Source organism: Lampetra fluviatilis, chromosome 17 (assembly GCF_964198595.1).
Source record: "Lampetra fluviatilis chromosome 17, kcLamFluv1.1, whole genome shotgun sequence".
Lineage (NCBI taxonomy): Eukaryota > Metazoa > Chordata > Hyperoartia > Petromyzontiformes > Petromyzontidae > Lampetra > Lampetra fluviatilis.
The window spans coordinates 3271492-3298866 of NC_136291.1; the positions used below are offsets into that span (position 1 = coordinate 3271492).

A 27375-nucleotide genomic window follows, 5' to 3' on the forward strand; every position below is an offset into this window, starting at 1 on the left:
TTTTTCCGCAAAACGATGTGTCTGATTTGAAGAGGTTAAGTTGAAACAAAAAAAAAAATATGCACATCTTAAAAAAAAAGAAATAAATTGTAGAGGAGGTTTGTGGTTGGGGGGGGGGGTGGGTCGGGGGAGGCGGCATGGGTGAATTTTTTTTTCCTCGAAAAACTGTGCCAAACATCACATTTTCCGATTTGACGCTTCAGTCCTGGCATGTCTAGCGAGCACACCTGAAATGTATTAGACGTCAGCCGTGAAAGGGTACTATGAGAGGCTTTGTGCTTGCGTGCGTGCACAAAGGGAGCGGAGAGAGAGAGAGTGAGCTATTGTGACAAAGGGAGGAAGAGAGAAACTGACAAAGGGAATAGGGGGGAGGGTGGCGGTCGCAGTAGATAGAGCACAGACAAAGATGGTGTTATAACAATTATAAATAAGGACAGGCAGGAAGTTAAAAGGGCGGCTCGAGAGACGAGAAGCGGCGGTGAGAACGGTTCCACGTGACGCGGCCCTGCCGAACGAGAGAGAGAGAGAGAAAGTGAGAGACAGATGCAAACGGACACGAAGAGTGCGGGGCGAGAGCGAGGCGGACAAAGACACGGAGACGGGGAGAGCGAGAGAGAGATGGACGCGCAGAATGCCGGCGAGGAAGAGAGAGAGAGTCTCGCTGTGGCCTGATGGGACGCTCCGAGGCCCTCCGGTGGGACCAGTCGGCACTCCTGCTGTCAGGCCCTGCCACGGCTCCTTAATCGGCCACAGGTGGAGATGGAAATATTAGGAAGGAGGGGGGCAATGCAATAACGGCTGGGCTTGGGGTGGGGTGCAGCGAGGATGGTGGGGGGGGGATGCGGAGAGAGAGGAGGTGGTGGTGGTGGTGGGGGGTTTGTGCAACTCAATATGTCTCGAGAGGGACCCCTTCCTTTCCGTGTGTGCCGAAAATGCTCCATAAGTGACAGCTGATTGTTTTACAGCGGTGCGCGCATGACGAGTACGGGAATTGTCACAGGCGAGGAGTTGAACCCACCAGGCCCCCCCCCGCTCCCACCCTCTGCCCCCCACCCGCCCGATCCCTTGCCGAGGGGGATGCCAGTAATAGATGCGCGCTGCGGTATTACTCAGCGTCACTTCCAATGCGGCGGGCGCTCCGAATGGGCAACAATAACACGAACGTAAAATTGGAAAATGCTCAAGAAATTATGAGGCCACTTTTGTAACAAACTTCTTCGGTATACTCCCCCCCCCCCCACGCTGGTATAGTTCTAATATAGCGCACACATAAATTGCCTTTCCCATATGGGAACCGTGAATATATATATTTTTTTCTCTTTCTCGTTTCAATGTTGTTAATTTATTTACTTTTTCAGTTTTTTTTACTGCCAACAATTTATGCCCCTCAAAAAAAAAAAACGAGTACAATATAACAATACTTAACAGCTGTGCAGTCCTGTCAGAGGAGCTTTACGCGGGCGCGCGGCGTCAACCAATCACACGGCAAAGTGGTGTGGCCCCGGTGATGTGTGCGATAATTGATCCTAACGGGCCCCGGGGCTTCTGTGATCTATCGTGGCCGGCGAAGCTATTGATACACAGATGTATTTACCACATTACTCGCAAACGCCCCGTGCCGCCCCAGCTCTGTCATAATGGTTTTCGTGATGCGGGAGGCATCGTGAAAAATTGCGTTGCCCGGCTCGCGAGCGTGCCAGTAAAATACGTTGATGCATTGCGTACACTGTGCGTGATGCATTACACACGCTGTGTGTTATGCACATATGAACAAACGCAGAAGTATCGCGTGTCTGTGTGCGTGTGTGTATATATATTTGTGGGGGGGCGGTAGTGTAGCGGTTGACGCGCTGCGCTTTGCGGGAATCGAACGCGGCCACCCGGCGACGATTCTCTGAACCGGTCCTGGGCCTCCCCTAGGTCGACTCAGCCTCAAATGAGTACCTGGTGCGGTGTGTGAACATCGCCACTGGGGAGACAAATGCGGCCGGGCGTGGTGCTGGCCAACTACCCCCTCGTGTGCCGTGCCGGCCTTCATAGGTGCTCGCTGACAGCACTTGGCCCAACATTATGTTAATGCTATACAGGGGGTCTTTGTATATATTCAATGTGGGGAGCGATTTTGTACTGGTTGGAACACCACGCTAAGATCGGATTGACCCAAGTTCGATTCCCAGCGACGGCTCACATCGGTGGTGAGGGATATCTGAACGTAAGTTGGGCCTCCTGTACCCGTACCCGGCTGGGTACGGGTAGGGTACGGGTATCGGGTACCTGATTGCGACCTCTGGGATGAAGCCATGTTGCAGGCGCGGGTGGGTTGATTCTAGGAACTTGAATTGTGAGAAGAGACAAGACGTTGGGAAATGAGTGACAAACGGTTACTCACCAGTGACTCACGGCCTACCCATACCCGTACCCGGCCGCACCAGGGTCGCAAACGGGTACCCGTACCCGGCCGGGTATGGGTAGCCGGGTATCGGGTAGGGTACGGGTATCGGGTACCCGGTTGCGACCTCTGGTGCCAGTCCACCAACGGCACGCGACACTCGTAGGGCACGTTTTGGTTTGTCGTTTTGTCGCATTCGGAGGCATTATCTCAGCCCTTTGTCGTTCCACTGCTGGATGAAGGCCTCCGTAGGTTGTTGGCAGTAGTCGCGGGGAATGGTTCTCCGTACTTCACCGTACTTCGCCTCGGCTAGAACCGGTTCAGATATCGCTCGCCCTCTTGATGTCAGCCGTGGCCAGCAATCAAACTCGGGTCGCCGGGTCTACAAAACGCAAGTGCCTCAAGCCAGCTCGTGTCAGTACGAGCAGTGGGTGTCTCTTTTGTCCGGCGAGGGGTGCTGCGCTCGAATTATCGTGTCTCACGCGTCGAGCACTTCTTTTTTTTTCCCGTCTGCGAGTCTCTTCTGACGGCGTCGCGCTGCCAGTGACCAGACGTGGCGTCGTGACGCAGGAAAATACTCGAGCGGACACAAACACACGCGCGCGCACCACTATCTGTGTTTGAATAAGGGCTCCGCGAACCACGAGTTCACCTCTTTACCACTGACCTCAACTGCTGCCCCTCCGTACAAAATACAACGTTGCTGGTCTCCGTCCAATTTAAACCCTCGTGCTCCGAGCGCGCACTCCCGCCCTCGGCCTCCCGAGCGGGTGGCGTCTCCGTGTGAATGGGCAATAACTGCCTCCACACCCACACACGCACATACACTCGCACGTACGCACATACATACACACGCACGTACACACATACACGCACACACATACACACGCGCACACGCACGCACACGCACACACATGCACACACACGCGCAAACACGAACAAGCAAAGACAAAGCTCCCCCGTATAACCTGTAAAAGACTTGGGCCAATTTCTGTTAGCAAGCATCTACGAAGGCCGGCACGGCACACGAGAGGGTGGGTGTCCAGCACCACGTCCGACCGCCTTTGTCTCCCCAGTGGCGACGTTTACACACCACACCAGGTAACTCGTTTGAGGTCGAGTCGACCTAAGGGAGGCCCAGGACCGTTTAAAATAATCGTCACTGGTGTTAGTCGTGAGCGGGAATCAAACTCGGCTCGCCGGGTTCGTAGTGCAGCGCCGCTAACCGCTACCCTACCGCGCACAGACACGCACGCGCTCGCAAGCAAGGCCTCATCACACAGACGGGGGTCACACCACAGTGCCCCCACCCCCACCACCACCACACCAGCAGCAAAGGAGCGCAATAACTCAGCGCAAGAACCTGGACGAACTCAGGCTGCGATGTGGTGTACAAGATTTATATATTATTATTTTTACAGAGCCGCTGAATGCAGCCCCGGATGCCTATAATGCAAAGCAGTTCAACAACTAAGAGCGCTAACAATACGTCAATTGCAAATATATATTCGTAATTTTAGCCACTTGGTCAACTCATTGCTGGATGAAGGCCTCCCCCTTGCCGTGTTGTCACTCACGGTGGTCACTGCTCAGGGGGGGCAGGGGGGAAAGGGTTGTCACCCATGTCCGGTTCAGATGTCACTCGCCACTGATATTAGCCGTGGCCGGGAACCGAACTCAGGCCTGCCGGAATCGCAGCGATGCGAGTTAACCATTGCATTGGCGTTCCACCCCCAGCGATGCTGTATAAAAACAGAGCTTTAACACGAAGAGCGAAGACTGTAAATGTTGTAGATTTGCTCTCCAAGACACCGGCATGCTGTACTAGTAACGAATTGCCATGTTCTGTTTACGTGACGAACCTTACTAATTGGCTGTGTCGAGTGGTGGCGGGTTTAACGGCACATTTATATATTTACGCGATCTAACCCAAAAAAAAACTATTATAGCAGAGGAGAAAACCTATTCTCATATTTTGGTACTGGCAAAGGAGATCCCATGATAATATTATAGCAGAGCTTACGTGTTTGTTGAAGTGAGCAGGGCTCTGCGTTTATAGGAATGAAAACAAATTGTGATGAATATAACGTTAGAGTGTGGGATCAGAATCGGAGAGCAGTCTAATGTGAAACCATTCGGGAATTGCAAACACATCTGCATTTTATGTTTGTCGAATTTCTTTTGCACTGTACATGGCCAACTATGCTAATAGGAGGTGTGCGGAAGGACAACAAACTTAACGTAAACAGACAGCTCTAAAGAAATTACTTTAAAATCTATTTAAAAAGTGCTATAGCTCCGGTGGCTTCCTAATATCGCAAGGAAGAGCGTTCCAGACGGCCACAGGAGCGCACCTGATAGGACGCGATGCGGCGGCCGTCTCTGTCCACCGGCTATAGCCGAAAGCCGCCTCTGGCGAGGATGACCGGAGTTGCCGTGTGATGGTTCAGGCCGCTCGCTTTGCTCGCTGTGCACCCACAATCCGTGGGAGTCGCCCACGCGTCCGTTGCAGCTTCGGCACGGGCCAAGCTCGAAACGCCCACGTCGCAGCACGGATGAAAGATTGGGCTGCGGTTGGAGTTGGAGCAGTTGTGCATTGACGTGCGTTTCAGATGGCGTATAAATCTGGGGTTAAATGGGTTACGGTTACAGTTCGAGAGTCGGGGTTTATGATTGTGGATGGGGGTGACACGATTGCATCGGAAGCTTGCAAAAATTGATGGACGGAGATTCATAGATGAATGTCGATTCTCAAACTCGCGACGTGTGCGTGCATTTAAAAAAAAAATCGACGGTTTTTGTTGTTTTTCAATTCTGATGTTGGGTTCCTATAACTTCTGCAGCCACTCGAGGCTGCTATAACCACTACAGTGTAAAAATAAGAGGGGCATTTTTTTTTCTGGAATTGCGGTGTAGAGAAAATCATTCTTAAATCAATTTTAAACCCTGAATCGTAACAATTTCTTGAATTGGCAGGATTGAGGGGGGCGGGCAGGGGGAAGCGTTATTAGGGGAGGGTGCAGGAAGGGGGGGGGGCAGAGGGGGGGGGGGGGGGCGGGGGGGGGATAGTTCCACCCATACTAAAAGGGTTCAGGTTAGAGTTGGGTTCATGACCGCAGCAGCCACCTTCCCCAGGGTACAGCGACACAGCCCCCCAGTATCTCGCTCACGCCACTGCTGACGGAGACGTCTCGGGGTGCCACCTCTCAGAAGCTGTTTTTGGCCTACTCTTCCACGCTGGCCAGACGTCTTGTGAGAGCAGGGGGCGCCACGGTGGAGAGATGTTAACTACATCGCCTGGTGTACAGGAGGTCGCGGGTTCAACCCCGACCCTGATGCTTGCTGCTGTATATTTGGAGTTTGCGTGTCTCACTCCGGTTTTTCCCCTCCACATTTAGAATCAACATCAGGCGTTTAGAGTATTTGGCTGCTATACATTTCCACGTGATAAGCCACTTCGTTGAGCTTATCATTTGTGGCCAGGTCGCTTCTGAAAAAGAGCCATACAGCTCAGTGGGCCGTACCTGGTTTAAATAAAAAAATATATATTTGGTTCTTTTGGTAAAATCACTTAGATAGAAAATAATAAAATAAATTAATCAAAACCAAAAACTCACGACGTTTCGATTGCAACACAAGCGGTCGTCATCAGGCGCCTGATTTTATTTTAAATTATTTTTGTTTGATTATTTTCTATCTACGTGGCTTTACCGAACGAACCAAAGAATATGAATTCCTGCAGTCACCACAGTTTTAAATAAAAACAATGGTTTATAGTTAAACAACAAACAAAAAATACCCATACCTTACCCCACCAGTCGCGACATGCCGATTGACTAACAGTGAGAGTGGCATAGGAGGACCGGGGGGGGGGGGGGCGATTTTTGAAACTCGCTCCATCAGTTTCAACAGCCGCGCCCGAAGATAACGGCAAAAATGGAATGGGCTCACACCACGAGTCCTATTTTCTTCTACGTATATATCGTCGTAACCCGTGCTATGGGGTTGGCACATGTGAAGTGGAGAGGTGGGGGGCTGAAGAGGTGGTGGAGGCGGGGGGGGGGCGGTTGCTACGTTGCTCGCCGTTGCTGGAACCCAGCGAGTGGTGCATGCACTCCCTCTTACATAACGCAATTTGTGCCGAATGTTACCGGCTCCCCCCCCCCCCACTCCTCCCCACCCACCCACCCACCCACACCGCCCTCACCCGCTCCTAAATGTCACGAATAAGAGGAATTTTCTCATGAGACCCACAAATTGTAATCAGTCTAAATTGTCGGCAACCGAAGAAAGGTTTAAAAAAATAAAAGCGGGCTAATAAAATAATGTTCCGAACTTCTTGGTCTCCTTCAACCTCCCGTGCGTAGAAACTTAACACGGTGTGCCAGCTCACAGCTTTGGCGCAGATATCTGGCCCAGTCGCGTGGTTTCTTGGGATATGTTTTTCCCCAGCTCCCACTGAACGGGTGAATGCCACTGCAGTGGCCTTGTCAGGTGGGTCTGGCGACCCGGATAATATCTGCTCACCCGGCACACAACATCGTATACCTCTTGGTTGCTGTCAGTGTGGTCATGGCTCCTCGTCGTAGTGCCGTGCCACCTTGTCCAGTCTACCAGCGTCCCGAGGAAATATCCAGTGCGAAATGAATCCCTGTAATACGAAGTGAGGCTTGATGTGAAAGGCAGGCCTGCCTTTGTAAGTACTTATCGTTTAAATTTCACTTGCTCATTAACGCTAGGATGAGTGCCTATCCTACACCGTGCGGGTCGTGGTGGTTATTTGACCGTACATCACCTGTAACTATGGGACCCTTTTTTGGCAGGTATCAAGATACTGAATGACCGTGCTGGTTCGTGAGGATCGGTGAAGGTTGGGTACACAGATGCGAGAGTATAGACCTACAGCGAGAAATTCCACCCTACTGCACTGCCCAGAACTTGGGCCCGCTGCCTATGATGACGCTTGTTGGACGTACGGCGGAGAGGGGGGCGGGGGTGTTGGGCGGTCGCTCATCGGAGCGTTCGCCAGGCTGACACCCGCTTGGCTTCCGCGATGTCACGAGATCGGGCGGGTGGGCGGGGGGGGGCACGTGCTATCTGGTTTGGTCACGGAACCCTTTGCCGGACGCAAAGCGGGGACGGCGCGAGTCGCCGCCGTGCGTCCGCTGCTTGTGCTACCCCTTGATTCCCCGCGTTGGGCTGCGCCGGGGCGTAAGTAAATTCACACGTGTTCAGAGGCTGGAAGAAGAAAAAATTATATAATAATCATAATTCATAAGTTGTGTTATTATTAAAAGAGGGGGAAAAAAATACATTATTACTTCTGTCCAATCTTTTCAATCTTCAGAAAACTTGGCTTGTGGTCTGTTACAAAATGCTAGAAGTATTTATTTTTTATTAAAATAAACAGTTCTGGCTGTAATGTAAATTACAGAAAAGCTTCTAGACAGCTAAGTGATTCTTTCTTTAATTATTATTTGTTTAGCCTTATTTATTTATTTTGCATGAAATCAGGGGGAGGCGTGGGTTAAACAACGGAGCAGGAATGGCAGGCATTTTTACATATACACGAGAGAAGCATTCGGGGGAGGCCTTAATTCAAAACATGCATCTCTCCGCTGTGGGATCACGTCCGTTTTCTGCAGGGTTTATTGTAATTGCCTCGACAGTTTTTCGGTAAAAAAAAAAACGAAGACCATGTGTTCGGAGGACCGGTGCAAAGAGAACGTTGAAGCGTAAAGATCCGCGAGCCGGGCCCATCTCGCTCACCGACCCCGCATCGGGGCCCGCGCGTGCTAAACAGACGTAAACAAAAAAGGCAACGTGATCGTGTTTTATTGCCAAATAAAAGAAAATATTTACAAGTTCCGACTTTTTTTTTTTACACGCAACAGCTGGACTTGGTGGCAGAACGGCAGAATAAATGGCTTGCGTTGCCCTCGCGGAGGCATGCGATCCTCGTCACGGGAAGCGAAAACGGGGTTGGTGGTGGTGGTGGTGGGGGTGGAGAGGCGGGCGGGGGGGGGGGGTAAAGTGCCTCGTTAAAAGGAGCTTAGGCACAACCTTTCAGTGGAGCAGATGAGGTTCGACACTTTCCAGGCCACGGCGATATTGGCCGCGCCGGTTTTCACAACAGATTTAGTGCGATTCGTATGCGTCGCTTCGTGTCCGCGAACTTTTTTTTTTTTGGCTCGGAAAAATCTCACGCTCGCGCCCTGCCGCAGGAGGGGGGCAAGGAGAGAGAGGAGTTGGTTGGGGGGGAGGCGGGGAGGGGCGATTGCCAGCGCTCGTGATAGGACGCCGCGTGTTTTTTAAAACGTGCCCGCCGCGCAGAGCCCTGTAAGTGAAAGCGCATGGCGCGGCGCTCCGGGCATCTGCTAGCGAGCCCCCGCGCGGCGGGGTTCTTCATGCAGAAGATAGGGCGTTCCAAAAAAAGGTGAAATGGAGCGAGGAATCGCGACGTTCCAGAGAATGAGAAGAACTGAAGGAGGAGCGAGGGGCGATGGAACGAATTCGACGGAAGGCGCGCACCCGCTGTGCTACAGTTGTGTCGGAAGAATCGACCGGCAAACGCGGCGACGTTGGACACAACTTTGGGCCAGGGTTGGGTCCCCGCCGGTTTTAACCACATTGCCGACGTTGGGGGGGCCAACGTTGCGACGTTTGCTGGGTTGCCGCCAAACAGGATCCTGGCGAAAAGCAATTGCAACGTCAGTGGAAGGTAACAGAAGTAGAGAGGACGGCCGAGAACAAAAAAATGAAGCTTGACTGATGGGGGAGGGGGGGGGGGTGTGCAGGTGGTAGAAGGTTCTAGAACCACGAGGAATGACGGTGAAATATCAGCAGCAGACGGGGCATTGATGATCTCATCAAGGAGCGTGAACCACCCGCACGCGAACCCCGGTCAGCGGCTTTTGGCCCTATCCATTGAACAAACACGGTCACCGCATCGCGCGCTTTCAGGTGCGCTTCTGCGGCCGTCTGGAACGCTCTTCCGTCCGATGTTATGAAGCCACTGGTTGCCATTCCCTTTTAAATCATCGAGTTTGAAAGCTAATTTCTTTCGAACTGCTTTTTTGTGTCTAGTTTGTTGTCCTTTCACCCGCACCTCCGATTAGCACGGTTGGCTACGTACAGTGCGCAAGAAGTTCAACATACGAACATAAATAAGTTATACATACAGACAGCACGGCTACTGAAACAAAGAGTAAAAGAGGAGGAACGTCGATCGGTCACTTATCAATGGAACAATAGACGCAGGATCTGGTGGAGGGATCTGGTGTAACTGCTTGACCCTTTTAATGTTCGCCTTTTGGCAGCCATTGGTCGTCCACTGGAATAAAAAGTAATATTAAAAAAAAAACTTTTTTAAAAACAGACTTTCATGAAATGTACCGTACTAGTAATGGAAGAACTCCACGACTCCAGGAAGTGGCCCCGAAGCTTGCCATAACGTAATGGACCGTGGCCAATTACGTCAGTTTATTGTGGACAATTAGAACCAAGCCGAAACATAACATATAAAAAAGATTGTTTAAAAATATTTTATTTTTATTTTTTATGATAGAATATAGTATTGTCATCAGTACGACAAAAGTATACCAAGTTTGCAGTCGATACCACATTTGGAAGTGGGTTAAAATTTAGTTACAAGATTTGAGGATACAACGACAACAACAACAGACAGAGTGAGTTAAATAAAAGCGTGTAAAAATAGGCTGTTTCTGGCGCGTTCCAAACAGTTTGAAGGTCAGTGCATACCTTGTCAGAGTATTTTGGTTTGTATAATTTACCAAAATACGTGTCTAATTTGGGTTTTTAACATCTGAACACCTGGTTTTATTTGTTATCTTGACACCGGCAAAAAGGGTCCCACAGATAGATGGAGAGGGAGATGGTGGGGTGGGGGGGAGTGCGTTGGCGATGTTTTTTGCGACATCTCGACCTTGACCTTCGAGAATCGATATTTGAAATCGACGGACGGACGCGTCGTTTACGCCGCCTTCGAAAGAGTGCGCACACACACGTGGCAGACAGAGAGCGCGCGCGCGTGGCAGAGAGGGCACGCGCGTGGCAGAGAGGGCACGCACGTGGCAGAGAGGACACACACGTGGCAGACAGAGAGCGCGCACGTGACAGAGAGAGAGGAGTGTACGCGGCCGACTGTCCTCGGTTGCTTGTGCGCGAACTCCGTTACGTCGACTTGCCACACGAGCCACGGGGGGCTTTGTGCTTTTTGGTTTCTCACCCCGCCTGCCCCCCCCACCCAGGTCGCAGATGTCCCGGGGCAAAAGTGGCGGAGATTGTCATCACCGCGCACTGCCGCGGGTTAACGCGACGGCAAATCGACGCGAATTGCCCGCAGTGACCGTCGCCAAACGGGTGGCTGAAACGAAAGCAAAGCAAGCGATGGTAGTTTGTTTTTGAAAGAAATAAGTGGTGGGTGGGCGGGCGGGTGTGCCGGGTGGAGGTGGGGAGGAACCAGGGGGGGGGGCAGGGTGAGGAATCAATAAAAATGAGATTCCTGGAATGAGGAGCGTTTGATGCTGATTGGCCCTGTAAGGTCCCAGTGGTTTTACATGATCATGCTCGGCGGGTTTATCGAGATGAGGATCTTACCCCTCGTTCCTTCCACCCTCTCCCAACCTCCCACCCACCCACCTACCACCACCCGTCCCACCCCCTCCCGTCCCACCACCACCCGTCCCACCCCCTCTTCTCTTCACACCGCCTGCCACAATCCCTCCCGCATCACCTCGGTCACTATCATCCAGCCGCTCGCCATCCCAATGCGCCTCGATGGAATCGTACCCTTACCCCACCCCCCCCACACCCCTCCCCCCCACACCCCTCCCCCCCACACCCCCTTCCCCCAACACCCCCATCCCCCCTCCCCCGCACCCCCTCCCCCACACCCCCTCCCCCATCCTCCGAACCCCCCACACCCCTCCCCCATCCCCCCTCCCCCGCACCCCCTCCCCCACACCCCCTCCCCCATCCTCCGAACCCCCCACACCCCTCCCCCATCCCCTGCACTCCCTCCCCCCATCCCCCACACCCCTCCCCCCACACCCCTCCCCCCATCCCCCGCACCCCTCCCCCCCATCCCCCGCACCCCCCCCCATCCCCCGCACCCCCCCCCATCCCCCGCACCCCCTCCCCCTACATGGCCAACCGCTCGCACGGACACACGCAGACACGGAACACCGCCGTCCCCATCGTCCGACTCAGAGCCGAGCCGAGCCATGTCCTCCTTCCGCTACAATGTGACACTCGCCGGCTTCATTCTGCTCACAACATTTACACACACGCACAGGTATACACACACACAGGTACACACACACAGGTACACACACACAGGTACACACACACAGGTACACACACACACACAGGTACACACATACCCTCCCCCCGTATAGCCTTAAACAGACTGTCGGGGCAAGTGGACACACTCCACCACACCGACACACACGGTCAGACATACACACAGACAGACACACACAGACAGACACACGCATGCAGACGAGGCATTCAGAACCCCCCCCACACCACCACCACCACCTCCACACTGCTTAAGACATCAATCCTGCCTTGCCTTAATTAATGGATCTGTCGCTGCCTAATTTGCATTAAAATATCAGGGCCCCCCCCCCCCACTTCTATCCAAACACGAACCTCCCCCCCCCCCCCCCACTTTGTTGCATACAATGTCAGGTCCAAGGTCTGCTGTAATTAGGGTGTGTTTCTGGCATGTTAAGTGTGCCCTCTGTAAAGGGGCACAGGCAATGTCCCGGGAATACACACGCTTACTTTTGTAATATGAAATACGTAGCGCCTAAATGATAATGATGTCCTCCCTAATTTTCAATTATTATATATATTTTTTTACAACTTAAGACTACCAATTTGTAGCAGTGATTAAGACGGCCATCTACTTAATATTGATTAGATGAAGCAATTCGTAAGGAGTAGGGGAAATGGTGGGGCACTGCTGGGCTCTTTTTTATTATAATAAGCCACTGTGCGTCTTATCAGACGGATGGAAATGTACTAATAATGAAATTCCTCGCTGGTAATTGGAGAGTGCTGATCAGTGGCTCCATCGGTAAAGTAACTGTGGTGTTGGATCACTGCAGTGCCCGGCGATATGAAGCTATTCAAACACAAAAGCCATCAATAACACTGCTATTAAAGGAAAATGTGTGTGTATATAATAACAGGGTGACGTTTTGGGCAATACTAATGATGACGTTTGAATAATCGTAAAAAAAATGTATCTTGTGCATTTGTACGGTACCTGAGCAACTCAAAGCACTTTACGTTGCAACTCGAATGTTCGAAGGGCTCCCCCAGTGGCAGCTATCCCTGTGGGGCACAAAGTGACTCAACACCTGGCCTGCAAGCGGGCATTAGTCAGACAATACGTGAGGGGTGGGCGATGATTGCTATGTATAATCACAATTGAGTAAAAAAATTTGTTACAAATTTTACGCCGGCACACATTGGCCCGCTCATTTCGAATGATGTCACAGGTTCTTTTATCATCCACTGTGAAGCAGATGGCGCACATATTATGATTATTGCACCCATGTGGGGATTAACCAGGGCAGCCTGCCGGATTCGAACCACGAACCTCGACAACATGCGCTGAAGGAGCTCCCACTGGGCAACTAAACTTTTACTTTTTTATTTAGCAGGTAAGGCCCACTGAGGTATACAGCTCTTTTTCAGAAGCGACCTGGCCACAAATGATAGCCCAATGTAGTGGCTTATCACGTGGAAAAGTATAGCAGGCAAATACTCTCAAACGCCCGTTTCAACATGTGGAGGGGAAAACCAGAAGACCCCGATACAAATCTACGTGACTATGGGGAGATAGAATATGCAAACTCCAAATATACAGCAGGTGTCAGGGTCGGGATCGAACCTACGCCCTCCTGTATACCAGGCGAGGTTGTTAACATCTCACCACCGCGGGGCCCTATGCGACAAACGCAAATCCATAACATTGCAAATGTTGTGGATTTGCTCTCCAACACACCGTTGTGCTGTACTAGTAACGAATTGGCATGTTCTGTTTCCGTGACAAACCTTACTAATTGGCTGTTTCGGGTGGTGGCGGGTTTAAGGACACATTTATATTTACACGATCTAACGCAACAAAAAAATATATATTATGAGTTTGTGTTATTTGCGGTCACACAGCATAGCCAATGAGGTATCACAAAAACAATTGTTGGACGGAAAATTGTGCTGTCAGTTGGTATATAGCTCTATGCTTATAATCTGCGATAATCTGCTTACAGTTTTTTTTACGTGCATAATTGATATTTTATTCAATGGAAGATACTGCACGTAATTAGTTTGTGTAATTTACGCATTTAATTTTATGGATTAGGTAAAATAAAATAAAACAAATTTCTGCATGTATAATTATTTAAGCAAGCACCCATGCATCCCCATAACACAGGACATACAATTTTAACACATTCCTGCGGAGGGAGCTGGTAGGAACGTTGGGTTGCTCGGTCAATGGCCAGGGTCAACGGCGGCGTGGTGTATTCCGCAAATGTGGCCGACTGTGAGGGCGGGCACAAGCCGGCGTGAGTAGGTTAAACGTTGAGTTTTATAAGGGCACCACGGGGTGACCAGCTCCTCCCCACCCAGCCCTACCAACCCTCCCCACCCAGCCCCTCCCCACCCTCCCCTCTCCACCCAGCCCACCCTCCCCTCTCCACCCAGCCCGCCCCTCCCATTTTTGGATACACGACGGACGGCCACAATAATCCCTTGTGGGCTGGTGGAACCAGGTGGTTCCTACCAGTAAAATGTTTAAACATATATCTGTTAGAAGTTCCACTTAGTTCATCAGCTTGCACGTGTCGTTTTTCTGATGTTTGCTCATCATCATCAGCCATGACCAGTCCACTGCTGGATGAAGCCCTCCCCAAGCTGCCCACCATCTCTCGTCATTCTATGACGTAACAACCTGCCGAGCTCTTTCCCATGAGCTGATGCCATTGCTCCATCTAGCCGGTGGTCTCTTGCAATTTAGTCGCATTCAGATAAGTGTGCGTACTTCATACTAGGTTCGCGTATTATCCGTGCGTTTCATCATATTTCTGTTCGTTTAGATATTCGATTTGTAGGTTTCCCTTCGTGGCAGAATTCTGATCGATATTTATTGTCTGATAGATATCCATTTTCTGGACCACAGCTATGTGGGTCTGATAGATATCCATAGCTGTGGTCCAGACAATGCTGTGGTTCAGACAATGGATATCTATTAGAATGTATTCATTTACCTGGGCCTTGCTGGGCAGCACACAATGTGACCACCAAACCTGCGTGGGAACACGCAGAGCCCTCACACGTCCAACTCGGCTAATTCGTCTTGGCCTCGCGACAGCGTAAAATAGAGAGTGGGGGGGGGGGGGTGCGGGGTGGGGGCACAGCCTGAAAATTATTCTTTGTTTTTTTTTCGGTTAAGTCACGTCTAAAAATAAAATAATAAATTAAAATAACATATTACGACGTTTCGATTGCAAAACAAGCAATCATCATCAGGTATAAAAGAAATAGCAACACAAATCTAACTAGAAAACTATAGACAGACATGCAAGCAGACAGACATCACAACGGCACACAGAGAGATGTCTGTCTGCTTGCATGTCTGTCTATAGTTTTCTAGTTAGATTTTTGTTGCTATTTCTTTTATATCTGATGATGATTGCTTGTTTTGCAATCGAAACGTCGTAATATGTTATTTTAATTTATTATTTTATTTTTAGACGTGACTTAACCGAAAAAAAAAAAACAAAGAATAATTCCTGCAGTCACGAAAGCTCCTAAATTAAGATTGAGCCTGGAAATTGTTCAAATCCAGGTTTTCAGCCGCTTAGGATTAAGCTGGGTTCTTGAGTGGAGACAGTTTGTGGTCTGAGCCCCGGTCAACGCTGACTGCACCGGCAACAACTCGTAACCAGAAAATGTGGTTCCGAACTTAGCTCGGCAGATCTCTATCCTGCGGCAATGAAAGTGTACACAGTGTTGTCCGTGTGTACCTCTGGTTGGAACGGTCTGTATGTGACAGGGTGGGTGGGAAAGTGCTGCCCCCTGCAGTGTTGACCTGAGGTCACTTGAAGGGATCTCCCGACCGTAGTTCCCTAAGCTCGGCTTCCCTACGGAGTGATCTCGAACACAAAAGGACCTCGATTCCCCCTTCGCAAGATGGTTCGTCTTATCACGTGACGCCAAATATAGCGCAATCTTGATAAAATTAGAAGTCTTTTTTGTTTAAAGTTATTCAAACAAAACGCAAAAATCCCGCTTCTCCCGCCGCCTCTCTTTCTCTCTGTTTCCCTTTGCTCCGTCATTGTAATTCGTCTCCGCTCCTCGAAAAAGCGCCTTTATAATTTATTTACTTATTAAATCCAGCAACAGAGAGAACTCATAATTGGGTTTGATGGTAGGTTAAACTTTTTATAAACAATGTGAAGACAGACTCCATGTGACCTCCAGAAGAGCGGTGTTCTGCATGTTTATTGGGTTTGGCTGGCAAGCCCCAGTAATTGCTCCAATCCCATAGGCAGCTTATTGACTGACAGCCACTCCGAACATTGTGCACTAAACGGTGCAGAGCCTCCGCAGAGCTTTTCAGGGGGAAATTTGACAAACAAAGTACCGCTGCTACGTGCCGTCTTATAGACGCCTTCAAGACAGAGAGCGCCTTGCTTTCCCCCACAAACGCACCCCCCCACCCCACCCCTTCTCATCCCGTCGAGTACCCCAGCCCTCCCTCCGGTTTTTAATTGCGTGATTGTGTGGCGTTTAAATGCAGCGGTCGCGGCGAGCGCCCCGCGCTTTGTGCCTCACTCAGAGAGAGGCGCCCCCGTGGTAAGCCCACGACCGATTCGGCCGTGAATGCACAGCGGACCCGCGTCCGATGTCAAAACCCCGCGAGCCTCGCTCATCGCACGAGAAGCGGGGAGAATTGCCTGGGATCGCACCCAGGTGTTTTACGCACCGGAGCTGCGGGGCGGCCATGAGGTGGCAGGAGAGTGATGGGCTTCTTAGATCCATCTGTGCGGAGCTTTGAACGTTATTCCCTCGTACGTGTTGGGGGTTTTTTCCACAGCACTGACGTCTTTCTAGATTTGAAGTTTTCGTGGCTGCAAGGATCCATACTCTTTGGGTCTTTCGGTAAAGTCACGTTGATGAAAAATAAAAATGATAATGAAATGAAAATAAACGTCGTGATTTAATTTAGTTCTTTTCATTTTATTATTATTTTTATTATTTTTCATCTACGTGACTTTACCGAAAGAACCAAAGAGCACTGACGTCTTGATTCCACGTGGACGGGCGCTTCACGGATAGAATTGGCCAAACATCCCAATTGTGGCAGGACCCTCCTGAAAAAGTCTTAAGACTCATTAAGGCTTTCCTGGATGAAGCCACGATTATCGCTGTGCAGGCATATTTACACACTGCCTCATCAAATACATGAACAGCAATGCTTCATGCATACATGCATGACGCGTTGCTGCATAACAGATTAAGCATGCGGTTTTAAGCCCCCAGACGTGTACACTCATACAAAATGATTGCAAAAAGTTTGCACACATACTTCGGTATGCCTCCACACACGGCCTTTGCATTCAAATGCACGCAGCTAATTTCACACACGTGATCACGCGCCTGTCACACCCCACCCACACTCGTGTCCGACCCGAGCCGTAGCTTGTGGTACGCACTCGGCAGAGCGTAACCACGCGGCCTACATTTGTGATGCCGCAGGCGTTCATTTCAGCCAAGTCTGTCTGGACCATGCGACCCAGAACTATATATTCAGCGCCCGGCACACGGCATCCAGTATTACCTCTTGCTGTCTGCGTGCCTACTGGTCACGTGCCCCTCCTGCCTTGGTCCACCGACGAAACGATAGAACATTCGGTGAGAAATTAAATCCTCTTCTTGGTTCTTTCGGTAAAGTCACGTAGAAGGGAAGTAATAAAATAATAAAAATAAAACATAATAAAATAATTCTCATGACGTTTCGGCCACAACGCAAGCAGCCGTCTTCAGGTGAAAACCAGGTCTGTTGAAGGCGACAGCGTCTGAATGAAACAGCACCATGCTTGGAGCATATATTTAAGCTGGGTAGGAAGGGGGGGAAAGGGCGCCTTGACAAAATAATTTGAGAGACTCGATTAGCTGAGCCTTCTTATCACGGAGCTTGTTGAAGGATCTCAAAGTTACGTGGAATCCCTCCCCGTAGAGGCGGTTAAATTTCGATTTAAAGCTTTCGTGACTGCAGGGATTCATCTTCTTGGTTCTTTCGGTAAAGTCACGTAGAAGGGAAGTAATAAGATAATAAAAATAAAACATAATAAAATAATTCTCACGACGTTTCGGCCACAACGCAAGCAGCCTTCTTCAGGTGAAAACCTGAGCCACGCCGTTTGCAGGAAGCTTACGTCGCAGCAGACGAAGGGCCCTCATCCTCACCTGGACTCTAGCGTACGGTGGGAGATACAAAAAAACAAACACCCCATGAATCCGATTTCTTGCGTGCGCTACTGGGAAGAAAGCAGAAGCAGCAGGGTTGGTGGACGGAGATTTGTGGGCTTGCGGTGTTGGGGAGGCTACTTTAGCAGCCGTGAAAAACTGGCAAACATATGTCCAAAGCTTCCGGTGGGGGGGGGGGGAACAAAAAAAACGATGATGCAGCTTGTTGCTGGTCGCTTGGCCTTTTGGGCCTTTGGAGCGCAACGCTCATGAACCACGGATCGAAGAATAAAATGAAGGAGGACAGCGCGGTCAGTGTGCAGCATGGGGGGGGGGGGCCCAACGACACGCTTGGCGAGATGTGTGGCTCGGAGTTTTTCTTTTCCTTCCTCCGAAGCAAGCTGAGAAAATTAATATACATATCCTGCGTTTAGCTGTGACTAATGGACGTGGCATTAGTAGGCTTCTGCTGCTCTACTCCCAAGGTGCGCGCACTTGGCGTACGCAACAAAGTGGAAAGAGCGTGCTGAAAAAAGGTGTGCGGAAAGATGAATGGATGGGTGGATAGGTGGGTGGGATAGGTGAACCGCGTGGATGGGTGGGTGTATGGGTGAGTGGGTGGGTGGGTGGGTGAGTGGGTGGGTGAGTGAGTGGGTGGGTGGGTGGGTGAGTGGGTGGGTGGGTGAGTGAGTGGGTGGGTGGGTGGGTGAGTGGGTGGGTGAGTGAGTGGGTGGGTGGGTGGGTGAGTGGGTGGGTGGGTGGGTGGGTGAGTGGGTGGGTGGGTGGGTGAGTGGGTGGGTGGGTGGGTGAGTCGGTGGGTGGGTGAGTCGGTGGGTGGGTGAGTCGGTGGGTGGATGAGTCGGTGGGTGGGTGAGTCGGTGAGTGTGTGGGTGAGTGTGGGTGGATGGATGGATAGGTGGGTGAGTCGGTGAGTGTGTGGGTGAGTGTGGGTGGATGGATGGATAGGTAGGTGGCCAGTTGTATAGGTAGGCAGATGATCAGATGGATCAATGGGTAGGTGGCCGGATGGATGGGTAGGTGGGTGGCTATATTGATGGATGCATGGATGAAAGAGTAAATTTCACAAACATTTTACGCAGTTTCGGCAGAAACGAGTGAAGAGTTCATTATTTTTTCCAAAGCATTGACGGTTTTCATGTTTACAATAACAATTTGGGGCTTATTAGGTCCAAAAACTATGTTTGGGGGCCATCATGGGATGGGAGTGCGGGGGAGGGGCCAGGTGGAGGGAGGGAGGGAGGGATCGGGGGAGGGCTAGAATGGGGAAGGATTTGTGTCTGTGTCTCTTCATATCTGTCGTCCTGTGTGTCTGTCTCTCAATGTCTCCAATATCTCGTTGTCTGTCAACTTCTCGTGTTTCTTTTTGTGTCTCTGTATCTCTCTGTGTCTCCATGTCTCCCGGAGTCTGTCTCTCTCTCTCTGCACATGTATTTTGTCTCTTTTCGTTGTCTGTGTGCCCCCCCCCCCTCCAGGCAGAAGAGGCAACCAATGATGCCAGGCTTTCACGCAACAAAAAACTTCCAAGGGATCACAAACACACATCCCCTTTACTCTTTGGTTCTTTCGGTAAAGTCACGTAGGTGGAAAGAAAAAGAAAAAAAATAATAATAATTAAGAATAAAAAAAAATAGAAATAACTAAATTAAATCACGACGTTTCGGAAGCAACACAAGCTTCCGACATCACAGTAAGAAACAACCCTTCATCCACACATTCTCCATTAGCAAAATCGTACGTGCGCTGTTGTGCATTGCCCCTTAATTGATGCAACATATTTGTGGTATAATTGCCCGAAAGTAAAACGATCGCGCACGTGTTGTCGTGCAGCCACCGAGACCGCGAGAGAATTAGACGAAACGCAAGCTCGTCCAAGTGTGTCCGTGCGTATCCGTGCGTGCCGTGCCATGTGTGTGTGTCCGTGTGTGTGTGTGTGTCTGTGCGTGTGTCCGTGCCGTGTGTGTGTCCGGTAGTGGAGCTGTTAGCGCGCTGCGCTATGAACCCAGCGACCCGGGTTCGATTCCCGCTCACGGCCAACACCAATGACGATTACTTGAACCGGTCCTGGGCCTCCCCTTGGTCGACTCAGCCTCAAACGAGTACCTGGTTCGGTGTGTAAATATCGCCAATGGGGAGACAAAGGCGGCCGGGCGTGGTGCTGGCCACCCACCCCCTCTTATACCGTTCCGGCCTTCATAGGTGCTCGTTAACAGCACTTGCCCCTACAGTCTGTTAACGCTATACGGGGATCTTTGTCTTTTGCCGTGTGTGTGTGTATGTGTCCGTGCGTGCCTGCCGTGTGCTCGGGTGCAGCGTCGCGGTGAGCGCTGCGCTACGAGCCCGGCGGCGACCCGGGTTCGATTCCCGCTCACAGCCAACAACACCGGTGACGATTATCAGAACCGGTCCTAGGCCTCCCCGAGGTCAACTCAGCCATTCAATGAGCACCCGGTGCGGTGCGTGCGATCATCGCCGCCGGGAGAGACAAAGGCGGCGGGTGTCGTGGTGTTGGCCACCCCACACCCCTTTCGTGCGCCGCGCCGACCTTAATAGGCGCTCGCCAACAGCACTTGCCCCAACAACCCTGTCGAGGCTATACGGGGGATCTTTGTCTTTGTTGCGTGCGCGTGCTCGGGTGTAAAATAAGGGGGGGGGGGGGGGGGTTGGAGAAGAGGGATCGCGGGCGCGCGCAGTCGCTGAGGATTAATTGCACGGCCACAGCTAAGAGACTGGAATTACTGCTAATATTGCCCGTTTCACCCCAGTGTAAATCACGCCCGGCAGTAATTAGAGTGGGGAGACCGGCTGCCTCCGGTGTGGCCAGCGATTTACATTGATCGGACCGATAATCTAATACGCGCCGCTGCTGATTTAATCATACTCCACGCCTCAAGGTTATTCCCTGGCAAGATCGGTATCTTATTTTTTTTTACTTTACCGCTCAAGTCTCTCGCTCTCTCGCGCTCTCTCTCTCTCTGTCTGCAAGACTATATACAGTGAGTCCAGCGATTCGTACGTCCGGTCTCGGTTTCGGGTTTGTGGAGCCTTGGTCGCGTCATCTGCGCCGGTCGTGATCTTGGCACGCAGAGGCGTTCCCCCGGCAAGCGCGTTCTAATTTTAAGGGACCTCCGGTCATGGTCGATCCGACGCTGGATGAAGGCACTCGCCCAAGCCGCAACAACAACAAAAAAATAGACATCTGTCACGATCCAGCGACGCGATAATTCGCCTTGCACCTGAACGCGATATGATCTAATCGCTCTGTCTCCCCTTGTGTACGTACCCCCCCCTTGGACGTTGTTCCCTTCCATTTATTTCAGAGACAGATTGTGCGGTCATTGGCGTTTGTTTAGTTTTTTGGGTTTATTTTTTACGTTGTGCTTTTTGCAGCACGATCCAGCGCCTGAGGGTTGGTGTAATGGCTTGTGCGCCGGGTGGGGAGTGGACTTGGGATGGACCATAAGAGAGCCCTGTTGTTGACCGTCGCGTTAGCACGCGGTGTGTGGTCTCACAGCGGCACTTGTCGCGAGAAAGTCGCTTCTTGGTGCTTGCATATGAAGGCGAGGAGCAGTTAGTTGTTGAATTTTTAAAAGTTGACAATATGTGTCATTGCGGGAAATCGCCCACTAAATGCTCGAGTGGCTGCCGTGTATTCTGACGTCGTCCTAAAAGGGAGGGATTTGCTGAAATTTGTGACGAATGATGTCAACTCTGTCCTTTTATCTATTAAAAATCAGAAAGACCAAAATGTTTAAATTTCATCATCATTATCAGCCGCTGTCTCTCCACTGCTGGATGAAGGCCCGTCCACGCCAGCACCATCCCTCACTGTACAGCGCCGCGACCGCCCGTCTTGCTCCCTCCTGCACGCGGACCGATCTTTTACCACTTTTACCACCCTCCATCTCCGCCGTGGTCGTCCTTTTGGGGCACAATCTTCCCCCTCCTCTTGTCTGCCAAGACTGCAGCCCGAATGTTGCTTGCTTTCGCTCGTGGGGCTGGATCATTGCTTTCAAACCTCGTGCTGAACACTTACAAATACACGGTGCCCGGCAGTGACCCCCGGTCAATTCGTCTCCCACGAAGTAAGACATTGAAGGCGATGTAACGCGGGGCGACGTCTGCTCCTGGTTAACAGCGCTGTATATAACGTACGACGTAAGATTTGCTCGTAGAATTTAAAATTTGTCAATAAGCCTGTTGATTTACGTGAAGCCTGTTTGTCGTCGTAAAATGGTATGATACATCAAGACCGTTAACTGTGGCTGCGCGTACAATCTCCAGTTGCATTTTTTAGGCACCACTGCGTGGATTTTTTGCAATTGTTGCTGCTGCTGTATGGTCCTCCGATGCGTCTGCCGGGTTAGTGCCACGCAATCGTTCGGTATGATGTCCCGACGTTTCGCTCCGCGTGCTCCTGCCGCTGCTGCTATTTTATTTGCGATGTTTTTTTCTTCCCTTCCGATGAACAAAAAACTAAATTTGCCCGTTAATTTTCCGCCGCACCCCTGGATTGCTCACTCGTTCTACTCTCGTGCGCATAATTTGCGCATTGATGCCGCTGAGCCATAAAAACCAAACCGTAGAGGCCTGGTTGATGGGTCACATTTTTTGTTTACATTTCCTGATGACCAGCCTGGGTTTTATCCCATCAAGTATATCAAGCTCAGAGGCCCAAACTGAGGCACGCTTATGACCACTAACCGGGCCATTATGAGACAGCGAGGAGTAGATGCGCATGACAAAACACTCGGCAAACATTCGTAAAGATCTTGTATATTTTACTCTCTTTTTATTTTTTTTCTAACTGATTATTTTGTATTTTTTACAAGTTGGCTCAAACCTTAAACTTTAGGCCAGATTTCTGAAACGGCAACAGAGTAATTATTCACTCGACTTCCTGGACTTACAAGAGCACAGTTTAACTTTCATCCCTGCAGGCTGAAGCTACAAGTACACACCAGTGGTTGGAATCAAAATACTGTTTTAAAAGCCTATGTGTTATGCTAATTACATTACCTTAACCCCTTTCGCAAATGTGGCGGAGCTTGAACTGTATAGCTTACAACACAAATATTGTTCAACCTGCAGGCCTATAACTCCAGCTCCCCCTGGTAGCTTGCTTCTGCAGTGGGTAGGAGTGGTAACCACCCTCCACCCACCGCCCCCGCACCCCACGAATGAAGTAAAACGAAATGTGGAAACGCGGTCTTCATCGCCCGCATTACCGGGCGAGGGTCCGGGGAGCTGGGATTGAGATGGGGCGGAGACACGGAGGTTGCAGGGGGTGTATCCGGGCTTCCGTGGGGGCGGTGGGCGGACGGGTGGTTGCGTTGGTGGGTGCGGTGGGCGGATGGGTGGTTGCGTGGGTGGGTGGGATGGGTGGTTGCGTGGGTTGGTGGCGGCGGTGGGCGGATGGGTGGTTGCGTGGGTGGATAGGGTGGGTGGTTGCGTGGGTGGGTGGGGTGGGTGGTTGCGTGGGTGAATGGAGTGGGTGGTTGCGTGGGTGGATGGGGTGGGTGGGGTGGGTGGTTGCGTGGGTGGATGGGGTGGGTGGGGTGGGTGGTTGCGTGGGTGGATGGGGTGGGTGGGGTGGGTGGTTGCGTGGGTGGGGGATCGAGGAGGAGGAGGAGGACGGCGTAGGTACTGGCGATGATGGAGACGGGGGGGGTGCAGGGTGTCCATGTGTGTGCCATGTACATGTTTAAACAAGAAGGATTTGTGCAGGAGGCAAGTTGGAGGGAGAAACGACAGGTCCCATTGAGTGCTGCATTCCTATGCCTTGTAAACACCATCCATCATAGTGGTAAAAATATTATTATATTTCCCCCCTAGAGGCCTGGCTGCCGTTTGCCAAGGGACCTCTGCTAGGGGCAAGCACAGTCAATAATTTATTTTTCTTTTTTCCGTGCCCCGTGAGTAACAGCGTGCAGGCTCCACCAAATATCGTTCCGGTTTGGAAGTTAAATGTTTGACAATTTGGGCTTCTCTCTTTCCGGCCCCTACAACAACCCGAGGGTCTCGGTAGACCGGCGGACAAAAAGCAGACCGGTCGGTGGAGCTACGGGACGTGACAACATTGGTGGTGGTGGTGGTGGGGGGGGGGTTCTTTAATGGTTGCGAGCGGGACAGGCCGGCACAATTACCCTGCGGCTCAGAAAAAGCGGAAATTTTTAATACGATCACTTCTTTTAAAATTAACCCAAAAAAAATGTTGCCAAGCATTGCCACGACCGTGCACGTGAAACGGACAAAAACTGGGCGCGAGCCAGAATCGCCGGATCGACGGAATTCCCCGCGGAGGCAGCCCGCAGAGCAGACAAAGTTGACGAGTGCGCGGTGGGCCGTCCTAGGGTTGCCACCTCTTGAGATACAAAAGCCGGGGGGGGGGGGGGGGGGTGACACGTCGTGGGGAAGATGAATACCCGGACGGTGTCGTAAGGGGAAAGAGCTGCGTAATCCACGCGTCGTCTTGAGCTGCAGATTATCAACGCAGCTGACAAAAAAAAAACACAGGACTCTTAGCGTCCCGGAAGACTTGCCGACTTCCCAGGGCGGTTGCGTCAAAACAACAAGGAACGATCCTGAGAAACAAACCAGGGGACAGGTGGCAAAGTTATTGTGAGCGTGGACACTCTGACATTGTAGAAGCGGCATGAATTTGGACGCAAACCCAAAGATAGCCCCGGGGTTTGTGTCGCAATGTGCACGTCAAGCAGCGGTGGTGCTGGCACATTGGGGAAAGCGGAAATTATATTGTGCCCCCCCCACCCATTCAATGAGTGAGATGACAGAAGCGATGTTGACGAGAGATGCAGTGTGATAGGAGAAGCGTAGACAAGATAGAGATGTAACGAGATGAGAGAAGAGAGCGATGCAGACAAGAGAGATATATCAATTGGCGTTTGTGTTAATTAGCCGCTTCCGAGCATTTGAATTTGATCTGACATTTGACGCCGCCCGCATCCTCGCGCGTTAAAATCTGCGGCCCCCATGAGCCGCTTGGGGCCCCCAAAGCTTTTTTTGCTCCTTTTAGTATTTTTTTTGCTTGTGCCTGAAGCTGCCACTGGCGTCACTCACACACAAACCCCTCCCGGCCCCACCTCGCCCACCCCCAGCCAGGTCGCCTCTCGCCAGAACTTGTGACAAGGTCAGGGAAGAGGTCCACTCACCCAAGTTGGCAGGAGATGCGCGGAAGCCACGTTGGAAGCCCCACCCCCCCGCCATGTTCCGGCTTGGTAGCAGTGGATGACCGGAGACAAAAAGGACACTGGACGATTACTCAACACCGCACCCACAGCCAGGTACCACAGCAAGTTCAAGTTCATTTATCATCACAGTGGCTAAGAGATGTTAACTACCTCGCCTGGTATGCAGGAGGTCTTGGGTTCGATCCGGACCCTGTCGCCTGCAGTACATTTGGAGTTTGCGTCTCTCTCTCGTCATCATCACGGTGGCTAAGAAATGTTAACTACCTCGCCTGGTATGCAGGAGGTCTTGGGTTCGATCCCGACCCTGACGCCTGCAGTACATTTGGAGTTTACGTGTCTCTCTCTCGTCATCATCACGGTGGCTAAGAGATGTTAACTACCTCGCCTGGTATGCAGGAGTACTTGGGTTCGATCCTGCCCAGTACATTTCAGTTTTCAGTTTCAGTTTCATTTATTAGGTATAGCCCTGTGAGTCATTCGGCTCTTGAATCGGGTGCAACCGCAACAAACAAAAAACAAAAACATGAACAAGAAAACATCTTAAAGTGAATATGTGACTAAGTGCAAACAGAAAATCCAAGAAAAGACAGCAAAATATTGCAAGGGGTGGGTATGGGCAGGGACGGGCGAATGGGGTGGCAGGCTGCCCCGGGCACCACTCCCAGCACCCAAAATCTGTAGCCGAATTGTTAGAGACAAAGCGAAGAGCAGTGGCTCAAATATTTGGCGAGGTTGGCATTGGTACCCCAGCCGTGGCGGGGGGTTGGTGGACGAGGATCTGTGACCAAAGAGCGTTATAGCTCATCGGATTCCTCAAGTATAAATACTGATTCTGATTCTGGATGGGCCATCTCCCCTTTACACAGGTTGCCAACGTGCCTTGCCACAGACCTATTCTTCTACCTCTCGGTCCTCGAATGGCAAAAGGTTCATCCGAGGAGGGTGGGGAAACGAAGCCAATGTGACGGACAGCAAAAATTCCCGCAGTCAAATCGCGAGGGGTAACGGCAACTGCATCGCCCCAGGCAATGCACCCGATCTCGTTAGAGCTTGCAAGCCAAGCAGGCGTTGAGCCTGGAATAGTGCTTTTCTTGATTTGACGCGTGACCACCGTGCATAACAGGTGTCATAGGCCCTATGTGCTCCGAAGTTCAGTTCACCATGGAAGCCCATTTTACCATGGGAGTTCAATTTGGTCCAGTTCACCACGGTAAACTGGACTTCCATGGTAAAACGGACTCCCATGGCAGCGGCAGTCAGTGCCGCAAAGTGCGCCGTTGCACCGCGCTTCTCTGCGTCCACATCCGTGTATCTCTCCGCTTTTGCCGATCAACGTGGTCGAGGATCGTGAAACGGCCGCTGAATTGTCCCCACGCAGAGCCCGGAGCGAGGAACCTCGCACCTCGTCAACGGAAGGTGACTGCTACACCAAGAAGCATCGTTATTTAAGCACAGGTTTACATTGCTAATGCATGTCTATGGGGCCCTTGCTGAGTTAATTAAAGTATAATTGGAATATAATAATTAAATGGTCATAGAGTAATTAAATATTACACAATGTTGCATTGAACGAAACGCATTCAACCCTTGTGTAATGTATTAATTATTATTATTAATTATTAACATTTCAACCATTGTGTAGCGTATGAATTATTAATGGTGGGGAGTTATGGGCGCGGTGCCAGCGAGTTCGATTCCTGACTTTGCCTCAAATCATTATTGAGTGATTTATTCTAACCGATACTGGCCACCTTTCAAATCGTCAACCGCGCCAACCGGCGTGGTGAAGTACGGTCAAACATCCCTCATGGCCGACGCGGTGTGGAGTGGCCTCCATCCATCAGTGAACGTGACAAAAAGACTGCAATGCATCATTCATCATTATTTTGGAGCTTTAACGACAAAGTCAGCTCGTGTGCAGGTGCTACCACATCACAGGATCGCGAAAGATGGTTACAGCTTGGGTGAGACGTGGTGCGGGGAGGGGCGAACGAGGCCTTCGTCCAGCAGCGGATCGACCACGGCTGATGATAACGATGATGACGATAACGACAGTGACGGCTATCAAGCACGATGGCCCTGGCGACGACGGTAAGTCGATGTCTCCTCGCCGCCGCCGTGGCCCCGCCGGGATTAGCGCGACGTGCCGGGCCCGTCGAGAGAGCGAGAGAGCGAGTGAGCCACGCGGGGTGGCGGTTGGCCCTCCGTGATTGCACTTCGTGGTCTTGAGAGCCGTCCGTCGGTGAG

The 27375-nt window shown here is 51.2% G+C and overlaps 1 long non-coding RNA gene across 1 annotated transcript in view; it reads left to right on the forward strand.

Annotated features, from left to right (window-relative positions):
* Positions 1-27092, forward strand: part of LOC144936721 (uncharacterized) — a 48734-nt gene extending 21642 nt beyond the window's left edge. Inside the window, exons 2-3 of the long non-coding RNA XR_013637453.1 lie at positions 25036-25221; positions 27050-27092. This is a non-coding gene — a long non-coding RNA (uncharacterized LOC144936721). The remainder of the gene's footprint in view (positions 1-25035; positions 25222-27049) is intronic.
* Positions 27093-27375: the final 283 nt, after the last annotated feature.